The 11,896-nt window shown below is 39.1% G+C and overlaps 1 long non-coding RNA gene across 1 annotated transcript in view; it reads left to right on the top strand.

The window, feature by feature from the left end:
• LOC104963017 (uncharacterized) overlaps positions 1-11,896 on the top strand; it is a 20,510-nt gene that overhangs the window by 7,857 nt on the left and 757 nt on the right. Inside the window, exon 2 of the long non-coding RNA XR_800266.1 lies at positions 7,422-7,428. This is a non-coding gene — a long non-coding RNA (uncharacterized lncRNA). The remainder of the gene's footprint in view (positions 1-7,421; positions 7,429-11,896) is intronic.

The raw sequence follows: 11,896 nt of genomic DNA, 5'->3' as shown, positions 1-11,896 counted from the left end.
GGAGTGATGACATCGTCGTGTTCCCTTACACAGGTGTTTATATTTGAGCTAACGAGGCGTCTAGAGATCAAAGGTTTCCATTGTTCTGAATGAGAGATAAACCTCTTACATGTGAACGTTTTGTTGAAGAACCGTAACAGACATCGGTGAAATTTCAAAGCGTGAAGCATGTCAAGGACCTTGAGTATCTGAAGTGTAGTTTTTGCGTACTTTCGGATCAATAATTTGGCCTTTTTGGGAGATTAACTAAAGGTGTGTGGCTGCTGCTGTGACGAAATATCAGCCTGAAATTACAATGGGCTTTAATGGAGACATGTTGAACGTTTTTGTCACTTCATGCCCTCAAGAGGCACTTTGTTTAATTATTTTTTGCTTAATTATTTGTCATTTTTCAAGCTACGGGATGTTTTCCTACGTTTGTCATGAAAAATTATGTCTCAGGAATGTAGGGTTTGGGAATTATGGCAGTTTTAAAAATAAATATGAAGGCAAATTTCAAACTGTCCTCCACTCTAACTCTGACATCACGCACTCTGCCTTAACGAGCTGCGCAATGTTAAAGTTCAAATGTTAAAAATGTGATGAATTATGGGATGTATCTCTGGAATTATGAAAGTTATGAATGAGAAAAGTAATAGCCATCGATTCCCGACTGAGCTGAACGTTTTGATGTTTGAACGGAGTTTCTGCGATGTTCAATGCGGGAGAAGAAGCGCAGCAAAATAAGTCGGCGGAATAATAAACTTTTCTTCCGTCGAAGAACAGTTAGTTGAAATGCTGTTAACAGCATTCCCACTAAATTACAATGGGCTTTAATGGAGACATGTTGAATGTTTTTGTCACTTCATGCCCTCAAGAGGCATTTTGTTTAATTATTTTTTGCTTAATTAATTGTCATTTTTCAAGCTACGAGATGATTTCCTACGTTTGTCATGAAAAATTATGTCTCAGGAAGGGTTTGGGAATTATGGCAGTTTTAAAAAAAATATATGAAGGCAAATTTCAAACTGTCCTCCACTCTAACATCACGCACTCTGCCTTAAGGAGCTGAACAATGTTAAAGTTAAAATGTAAAAAATTTGATGAATTATGGGCTATATCTCGGGAATTATGAAAGTTATGGATGAGAAAAGTAATAGCCATCGATTCCCGACCGAGCTCAACGTTTTGATGTTTGAACGGAGTTTCTGCGATGTGGAATGTGGGAGAAGAAGAGGGCCAAAATAAAAGGCGTAATAATAAAGAATTTTGTGCGTAGAAGAACAGATAGTTGGAATGCTGTTAACAGCATTCCCACTAAATCAATGAATCCAGAGTGATGGGCACATCAGGGTAAGAAGAGGCAGATTAAGTTATGTTCCCATCATGCCTAGTGCCAAGCCTGTGGGGGCAGTGTATGATCTGGGGGTGCTGCAGTTTGTCAGGTCTATGTTCAGCAACGATAATGTTCCCAAAGAATAAGGTCAGCTGACTACCTGAATATACTGAATGACCAGGTCTTTCCATCAATAGAGTTTTTCTTCCCTGATGGCACGGCCATATCCAAGATGACAATGCCAGGGGGGCTCACATTGTGAATGAGGGGTTCAGGGAGCATGAGACATCCTTTCCACTCATGGATTGGCCCCCACAGAGTCCAGACCTCAGCCCCATTGAGGATCTTTGGGATGTGCTGAAGAAGACTTTGCGCAGAGCGGCGCAACCCTCCCATCATCAATACAAGATCTTGGCAGAAAATGAATGCAAATGTGGACAGAAATACATTTGTTGACATTGCAGAAGCTTATCGAAACGATGCCATGGCGACGGCGTGCCGCACTCAAAGCTAAAGGCGAGTGTGTGACTTTCTTTTTGGACGTGCAGTGTATAATCAAACTTTAATGGTCCTCTATTATACTCTTTTTCAACAATATAATTTAGGTCTCAGATATATACAAAACATGTCTCTGAAGTTGTTGGCTCTAAATACCAATCGGATCATGCGTTGTAGCATGCCATAAACCCCCCGGTTGAGCCCTGTTTAAAAAGTGCTGATTCTGTGTCTGTAGCTTTAAAGTCTAATTGACTTCCACCTGGAGTAAATTCTCAAGCTACCCTGCAGTATACAAAGTCATTCAAACTAGCTGCACCTTTACCAGCTTTGAGAACACTTTAATGATCAATCATTATAAAACATATCATATATATTATTCTGAAATGGACCACTCTGCACAATGACTACTTTTACTTTTGGTACTTTAAGTATATTTTGATGCAAATACCTTTGTACTTTTACTTGAGAAACATTTTTGATTGCAGGACTTTTACTGTAACAGAGTATTCCTAAACTCTGGTACTACTACTTCTACTTAAGTACAAGATCTATATTCTGTATCTTCTTGCACAATTTGTATTGTTTTTAAGTCTTATATATATTTATGTTTCATTGTTGCTGGAACCTGGGATTTTCATTGTCACTACACTGTAGCTTTGCATATGACAATAAAGCATTTCAGTCTTAGTTTTGGATGAGAACTTCATTTTTAAGATTCAGCTTCTTTTCTTATTTCTTCATCCTGCAACAAACTTAAGTCCTCATTCTGGCTCTCAGTGGGTTTCCCTTCAGAAGTGGTGCTGTGAGTCATGAAGGGTCACATTGGAGCCAACACCATTACCCCGTTCTCTTTCCCCTTCTTCTATCCTCTACTCCAGTCCATGCCTCATAAATGTCATCCCGGCCTGTGTACGCATTAATCTCTATGAAGCTGGGGCCCAGTGACTCTCCAAAACAAACCAGTCTTGTTGAACTGCTTCCCTGCTGAATGCTAGAAGCTTGGCAGAGCTGGAGGAAACAGAGAAGTATGGATTGGGAGCGATGGAGGGAGAGAGGAGGGGTGTCTATGTCCATTTTCTTTTTTTGTTATGGATGTGAGGCAGCAGCAACAACAGTGGGGTCTCCAGTGGGAAAAATATCAGCAGCATTATAGAGTGGGGTTGAGCCTGCCATCACTATCAATGAGAGGAAGAGGCCTGTCACTGTGCACAAAGGGGAGACAGACACAATGCCAGACAAAGAATAACGGGAGGGACGGAGGGAAGGAGAGAGGAGAAGAGGGAGACAACACGCAAGGAAGCGAGAGTCTGACAAAGAGAGGGATTAGAAAGCATTCCAATTAGGAATGGAGGAGAGGAGAGAGCCCCGATGAGAGATGCAGATAAACGGGCAAATTGAAAGAGATGGAGAAAAGATAGCAAGCCAGAGAGGGGAAGACAAAGAGGATAAGACAAAGGACAAGCAAGAGTGAGCAAAACACAAAAAGGCACGGGCCAAAGAGAAAAAATTAATGACTTTAACGAATGACGCAAGGAGGAACAAAAGGGAAGAAAATAGACAATGAGAGACAGAATTAGATGAAAGGGAGAAAAACGTCCTGTCACAGTGGCTTCAGAGCCCGAATGTGGCTCCGCTCGATAAGACGAGTGTTTGCCACCTTCTACGCTGGCATCCGAGCCCCTGCCCCCCCACCCCCCCCTTCCTCCAACCATCTGTGCCATACAAACACACCAAGCTGTCCGTCAGCGGCTCGAGCTCACGACTGTTCCAGTTCGGTGACATCAGCCCGGCTCTCTGTGACAACCAGGGGCCCGGGGATCTGTGACATCACCAGAAGTGTCATTTACGCTGGGGACATGTCCCGACCACTTTTTGAAATGGCCAATTTTGTCTCTACCACTTATTAAAAGTAGAACTTGATGTACATTTTTTTTTTTAAATAGCGTACTAAACAAGAGCCCTGGTTTATTTTGCACAAGAGAATGTACATCTAGAGAACAGTTGGTATGTTCACTTTTGGTGGGTGTATTTCTGGGGAACCAAGATGTGCAATTTGGACATGTTAGTAAACTTTAAATAGAAAATGTAAAAACAAACATTGCTACTTACATAAAAAAAAGAATGTCAACTAAAAATAATTCCTACTTACTCTACTGACTCTAAAATGACCCAAACATATGCTTAAATATTGTTTGGCTTGTTTGCCTGAAGTAAATGTTGTCTTTTTGCTTTCTTTTCTTCTTGGATAGTACTAGAATGCGTATTTAAAATGTTAAAATAAAAAATCTTATAAGGGAGGATCGACCCAGAATCCCTGCAGGGTTTCGGTTTACAAACATGTCGTCTTTTTCACATGAGGTGAGTTTTTATGTCTCGCCGTGGAGAACAGGTGTGTGCAAATCTCATAAATAAAAACGGAGATCATTTGCTTCCTCAATAATTGTCCCCCCGCCTCCTATAATGGTTCCCATGACAATAGTCTGTAGCCTGACACTGTGAATCCTGTCAGGTGTTGCTGACGAATAGCAGGGAAACTAGTGTGTACAAAAAAAAGGGTGGCGCGCAATACAGTTTTATTTTTATCTGAAAAAAGGGTCCCCGCCACTTTTCAAAACAAAGCGACATCACTTACCAACAAGTGGAAGGTGCAAAGTAGTTAGGGTTTCAGTCATGTGAGCTGGGATCCCAACCGCAGGGCCTTAATGGTTATTCTGGACCCAGAGAGGAGCAGGAAGACGGAGGGAGAGTTCGCCGGGACTTTTGAGGAGCTGATCGACTCAAGTTCCGCTCTCCTCCCTTTTTTCCGTCTAAAGCTGCTGCGAACAGCTGTGGGGATTTGAGTTGGCCTTACACACCGCCCAGCAGGGTAGCACCCGTTGGCCAGGAATGACTGACATCTGACAAAGAGGCAAAGTTCCACACAAGGATGAATGACTTGGAGAAATCTGCTCCCCTAGAATAGAACCGTAGTGCTCAGAGTTAACCCGTCGACGCCTCCAAGGAAATGTGGTGAAAAAACAGGGTTGGTTACAGTTGTTTGGTTCAATAATGTCATCAAGGGCTGCAACTAATGATCACATGTACTATCAACTGATTCATCCATGTTTTGGGCTGATTAATGTCGTCTTTGAAAGTGAAAACTGCCTCGTATTTTTCCACAGCTCATCGAAAAGTCTTACAAGTTGATTGGTGTCCCGCAAATGGTCCAGAAACAAAAGATATTCAATTTAGAATAATACCAAACTGAGGGAAAACATAAATATTTGAGAAGGCGAAGTCTGCAAATAGTTGGCCTTTTTGCTTTAACTCAACAATTGTCCTAATAGTTAGTCAATAAAATCACTAATTGTTTGAGCACCGATACCATCAGTTTAATCCGGTCCAAAAAATTTTTTATATACAGTGGAAGTTATCCACTTCTTATAAATTCATTTGTTTTAATAAACAGACTAGCATCAAATATGTTATTTATGCCCTATTTCCTGCCTTAAATTGAAGAAAACACAACTCAATACTTCCAAGTAATCAATTATTTGCAGTGCCCTGTAAGAGCATTGCCGTGTGTGTGACTCAAGGAGCTTTTCACAAAAAGTAATATCATATCCATGGCAACAAATCTATTATCCCAGATGAAGAGTGAAAGGCGTGACATGTAATGGAAAAAGATTAAATGTCTACAAGATATCCTCAATTGGTCAGAGTGAAAAAAGAGAGCGCACTTTGTCTTTCTCTTGCACACACACTTATTACTCGACCTATCACAGTCTCTATATCCGTTAAAGTTCCTGCCTGGCAGTATCTGGAGAAGCTCTCCCTGAGTTCTCTCTGAGCCGGGCAGGAATCCAAGCACTCTCCGCAGGCTTTGATGAAGTGTGCTGTCAGGATGTCAGCCTCCATCGCTCTGCGGCTCACCTGGGACCCCCCTCACTCTGAACCCATCCGAAAGTGAAAAAGGAAGCAAAAGGAGGATATATCTGGCCTCCTCATCTCCTCCTCACTCCTTAAAAATCTGCCAATAGAAAGGGAAAATTTGCTTGGTTCGATTTTTTTGAAATAAGATGGGATATTTAGATACATTTGATCTTTTAATAAGCTGGTAAAACTTATTTTGAACTATATCTTACAAGGAACAGTCAATGTTGTGTTACAAAATAAGCCTGACATGCTCAACATTTTTCAGTTAGTTAGTTTATGATTTTACAATAAGATTGTTTTGTTTTTTTTAAATCAAGTAAGATGTATTTCTTGAAACAAGATGATACATCTTTTACAAAAACCCAAGCAGCTATAAAAAAAAACTTGTTTCATTTGAGATACAACTCAAAATAAGATGTTTTCAAGAGTCTTGAAGATGCATTGTCTAAAAACAAGACCCTATATATCACTGCACTGTTACTTCTTAAGTTATTATATCTGTTATCAAGTGTAAAGACATATTCCGACTAAATATTAGACTTGGCAAGATTCCGAGTTTCTAAAGCGTAACAATATGGATTATTTGTATTTCATACTCTTGTTTTCTCTCGTTCCTCCTGCTGCTTGCTGGCTGTCAGCAGGTTAAAAATGGCTGGGCACTAGCGAGGGAGAAACAATTACTCATGGCGCAGGCTGTGTAGACTTTAGAGGCTCTGTACTCCTCTGCGATCTCAGGGCCATGTGTTTCTAATTAAACGGTGCACTGGAGGAATTATCAAAGCTTAGGATTGCATAATGAGCACTGGCACATATCTGTGGCAGGCAGTGACACTCTAGGTCCCGAGAGGAATACGGTGGTGAAAAGTGAATTAAAAATGGAAGCGTTTCAATAAGTGTCTGGGAGGAGCATTTGTTTTTGTGTGAGAGGATTCTCTGATTGTATTGTATAATTGTTTTTTTTAATAATCAGCACCCATATGTTCCTCTAAATGGAAAAACCCCAATAAAAATGGCCAACAGACTACTTTACCTTTGCCAGTAGAAGATAAAGCCTTTCAGTTTATTTTGTAAGAGTGTTTGATGGCACAAACATGCTGGGCAGCATAGTTAACATGAGAAAGCACTGCCATTGGTTATTAGTTGGTTGTTATTAGTATGTAATACCCCATACTAATTTAATCTGTCATAATTTGATTCGCATTCTAGCATCGCTCCGAAAAAGTTGATAAAAATGAGCGTGTTGACCCTAGTGTTACGTTTCCATCGACAGAGTAATTTAGCCAAAGAATAAATGCCAAATTGAACCTTTCCCACTGAAGACAACAGCCATAAGTTATTGGGTTTTTCTTTTTTACAAAATGTGCACATATATGTTCCTTTAATTTGGAAAACCCCAATCCAAATGGCCAATAGGCTACTTTGTCAGTAGAAGATCAGCCTCAAGAGCGTTTGATGGCACAAACGTGCTGGGCAGCATATTTAACATGAGAAAGCACTGCCATTGGTTATTAGTTGGTTGTTATTAGTATGTAATACCCCATACTAATTTAATCTGTCATAATTAACGCCAAACGGAGTTGGTGAATTTCACTTCTTTAAAATTTGAATAAAATGGGTTTAACAACGATAATGTTAAATTACAGTTTTGTTCAACTGAGTCTTCTTGCTATGATAAGAGCCTATTAATTGGAAGTTTCTATGTTAAGTTAACAAATTGTAATAACTCTTAAAATCCATAACATTTTGATTTATCATATTGATTTTGATTCGCATACTAGCATCGCTCCGAAAAAGTTGATAAAAATGAGCGTGTTGTCCCTAATGTTACGTTTCCAAGATCAGCCTCAAGAGCGTTTGATGGCACAAACGTGCTGGGCAGCATATTTAACAGGAGAAAGCACAATCAATGCTATTAATTGTTGTTGTTTTTACACCCCAAACTAATTTAATCTATCGTTTTATACCAGAGTTGGTGAATTTGACTTGTTTTGAGTTTCAAAAGGGGGTTCAACAATGATAAAGTAAATGTACTGTTTTGTTCAAATGGGTCTGGTGGCTTTGAGTAGAGCATATTGATTGTTCGTTTTTACGTTAATAAATTGTAATAACTGTCAAAATCCATACAAATGTTATTTATTAAATAATGACGTCTGCGCAATGTAGAATCGCACCCAAAAAGGAGCTAAAATTGTGCGTGTTCACCCTGGTGTCATGTTACAGAGTCATTCACCCTGAGAATAAATGCCAATTTCAACTGAAGACAAAAGCCAGATGTTGGGTTTTGCCTCTGGTGGGAAACACTTAAAGCCATGTTACTGCACCATCACTACTAAAATATTGCTGAAATCTGAAATCAAGATGAAGTAATTCATTAAAAAGGGCTGCTGTAAGCCTGATTCTATTCATAAAAGACGTTTGTGGCATCAGATCCCGTGCCTCTGCTGGTGTGATGATCACTCACACCTCCCTGCTCCTCTCCTCAGTGTTCCTCTCCTCACACACACCATCACACACACACCAGTTGGCCGGAGACCGACATGGCTGATAGAGCTCGCCAAATGGAGGCATGTCCGTCCGTACACACCGAGAGAGAGAGTACATACAGACGCTGCTGTAATAGACGTCGGGTCAGCTTTTGTGAAACATCACACGTGAGCCTACACACGCATGTGCCTCTACCACACAAAGGACACACACACACTTTAATCGCGGTCTCCATGGTGATTGTTTTAGTGGCCATGTGAACTTCCCCCCCCCCTGCATCTGTTTCTATTTGTTCCTTGCGATTGAGAAACAACATAATTACTTATTCATAACCACATTTTCATTTACTACACAGCATTACCCATAAATACTGAGAATAGGAATGGAACAAAGAGTGGCGACATTCTTTAGAGGAACACAGTGTTTCTGGTAAAGCCGCCTCTTGTTTTTACTGACGTATTTTACAGACTTGATTTTCACGCAGACCATCATCACAGCCTTCAGCACATAGTCTGAGTTTAAGGTTTACATTTCTAACAAGGAGAGTCTGGAAAAGAAAGCCTGCCTGCTCTACGCCAAAATGGCCATTTTATGCACCGAGTCCATCTGCTGGATAAAAGGAGAATCACAGTGTACTTCATCCTGTCCTTTGAATGTTTAATGCTGACTCTCAGAGGTGGGAGGAGTACTCCGATTGTGGACATGAGTAAAAGTAGAAGTACCAGAGTGTGGGAATACTCTGTTACAATTAAAAGTCCTACAATCAAAATGTTACTCAAGTAAAAGTACAAAAGTATTATCATCAAAATATAGTTAAAGTACCAAAAGTAAAAGTACTCGTTGTGCAGATTGGTCCATTTCAGAAAAATATATATGATATGTTTTATAATTATTGATCATTAAAGTGTTATCAAAGCTGATAAAGGTGCAGCTAGTTTGAATGACTTTGTATACTGCAGAGGTGGGAAGTAACTACCGTAAGTACATTTATGCAAGTACATTCGAGGTACTTGTACTTAACTTGAGAGTATTTCCAATTAATGCTACTTTATACTTCTACTCCACTACAATTAAAAGGGAAATAATTTAATTGTATTTCAATACATTTATTCAAAAGCTTGTCACAAAAGAGTCACATTATTTAAATATTTAACAAGAAGTAAATCAGAACTTTGTTTGTGTCCAACAGTAAAATGCTGCTTGATGCAACAATATTACTGTATGTAGAAATGTCACAAATACTGTATAAATATACACACACTAAAAGGCCATATATCTACACAATGAGTACTTTTACTTTTTAAACTTTCAGTACATTTTGTTGATAACTCTTTTGTACTTTTACTAAGTAAGATTTCAAATACAGGACGTTTAATTGTGGTGAAGTATTTTGACAATAATGTATTAGAAATGTTACTAAAGTAAAGCATCTGGATACTTCTTACACCACTGGAGTGATGCAGGGTAGCTTGTGAATTTACTCCAAGTGGAACTAAAGTCTGATTTAAGACTTGATTATATTTCACATCATTCATCCAAATCTGTAAAGTAACTAAAGCTATTAAATAAATGTAGTGGAGGAAATGTACAATATTTACCTTGGATCTCATGGGGAGCATCTCTCATGCAAATATATGTGAAAAGTAAAGCTGGGGAACCCACACTCATACAGCTCACTGAGGAGCAGGGAAGACGCCAGGAGTAATGTGAGGCATGTGTGTCAGAGACAGTCTTAACTCTGGGTTATGTGTTGCATGGATCCTATTCTGGCAGTGTGTGTCCATGTGTTTGAGTGTCTGTGCGATGGTATGTGGGTTTCAGAGTCATACAGAGTTTCCTTTATACACACAGACACACACACAAACACACACATACACACATTGCGGTCACGATATTGGTGAGCCTTTCCTTGCCACACAGAAGAAACAGATTACCAATGTCTGCTGAGCTCTCTGAACACCAGACTGTCAGCGGTAAATATTTGGACCCTGTAGAATTCAGGAGGATTTCAGTAGATTAGTATATTATAGAGAATTCCAACTTATTCTGTATATTTGATATGTCCTTTTTACTGAGAATACTGTATGTATATTGTTTTTCACATTTTCATTTTTGTATGTTTATCTTTATTGTACTTTTATTTTAATGTACGTTTTATTTTTTGCTTTATTTTAATGGTACAAAACGAGATTAATAAAAGTTATAAATATCCTAAAAATAAAATAATAATAATAATAATAATAGACATATGAAAGATAAGGACAAATAAATAAATATAATAATATTAATAATAGGGGGGGGATTCCATGTGTGTCTGTGTACTTGCGTGTTGCTAAGGTGAAGGCTAGTGTCATTTAGGCTGGGGCTAACTGGGTAGTGTGCTGGACTTCAAATCAGGGGATAGCAAGTTCGAGTCCCACTGCAGTCAGCATGTCGTTGTGTCCCTGGGCAAAACACTTCACCCCAAATTGCTCCTGTGGGGATTGTCCACAGTACCGAATGTATGTAAGTCGCTTTGGATAAAAGCGTCTAACAAATTAGATGTAATGTAATATAATACACATCCATCAGGAGGTTAAGGACCCTGGAGGGGATTAATATGTGGGGAAAGTGTTTTTAAGTACTTCTGTAATTCTTGTAGATTAACTGTCAAAATGCTGCTGGGACAAAACTATTTCCCAACTTGGGATAAATAAAGTATCTATCTATCTTCAAATCACCTGCGAGGGAAAAGCAGAAGAGGAGTTGATTCAGAAAGTGAGCCTGTAGTAGGAAGAGTAGGAATTCCTCTTAGATGCATGAGATCTACATTTCAGACGACTATAATAAACACATATATATAGAAATGGCAAGCCCCTCTGCTGCCTCTGGTTTCTATTTGGTTTGAATTTGCTTCATTATTGTGTTTATCTTATGTACATATGTGTGCATTACCAAACCAGCTTTCATACACAAAGAACCACCACTCTTCCAAATAACCTTTCTTTTAGGGTCACGAGGAGAAAGTTCACAAATCCAACCTACGTTCTCAAGATTGAAAAGCAATTGAACGTGAGGCAATTTACTTTGGGAATAAATTGCCAGGATATATCAAGGATGTGTATAGTACTTCTCTTTACTATACTTTCATAAAGAACCACCACACTTCAAAATAACATTTTCTTTAAGGGCCTCCAGAAGTAAGTTCTCAGCGCAAATCTAACGTACTTTTGCAATATTTAAAAGTCACCTATTATGCAAAATTCATGTCTCTTAAACATAAACATGTGTCCCCCCCCTCTGTGTAAAGAGATTCTGAAAGTGTTAGGAACAAAAGACCCCCTCTCTTTTTGTCCTGATCCATTTATATAAAAACCTGTCTGAAAATGAGCTGATCAGATATTAGCCACTTTGTGATGTCATAATGTATTTTTGGCTTGTGTAACCATTAGCCAATCACCAACCAAGAAGGCAGTATGCGAAAAAGTACACGTCCCACCGTCCGGGACGTTTACAATATCGGACAAGTAGATATTTGAATTGACTTGTCCGGTGGACAACTGACGTTTTTCGCCCTGATTTATTGACAAATTATTGATAAATTCAGTTTACAAAAGGCAGGACTCATTCGCAAATTGTCAGTGTCCGCCATTGTTCGTTTAGAAATGTTAGTTTCGGTTCTGCTTTTCGATTCCTAAGGAAATC

The sequence above is a fragment of the Notothenia coriiceps genome, unplaced genomic scaffold (assembly GCF_000735185.1).
Source record: "Notothenia coriiceps isolate Sejong01 unplaced genomic scaffold, NC01 NC01_scaffold00035487, whole genome shotgun sequence".
Classification (NCBI taxonomy): domain Eukaryota; kingdom Metazoa; phylum Chordata; class Actinopteri; order Perciformes; family Nototheniidae; genus Notothenia; species Notothenia coriiceps.
The sequence above is the reverse complement of the archived record's forward strand: the minus strand, read 5'-3'. Positions and strand labels throughout refer to the sequence as shown.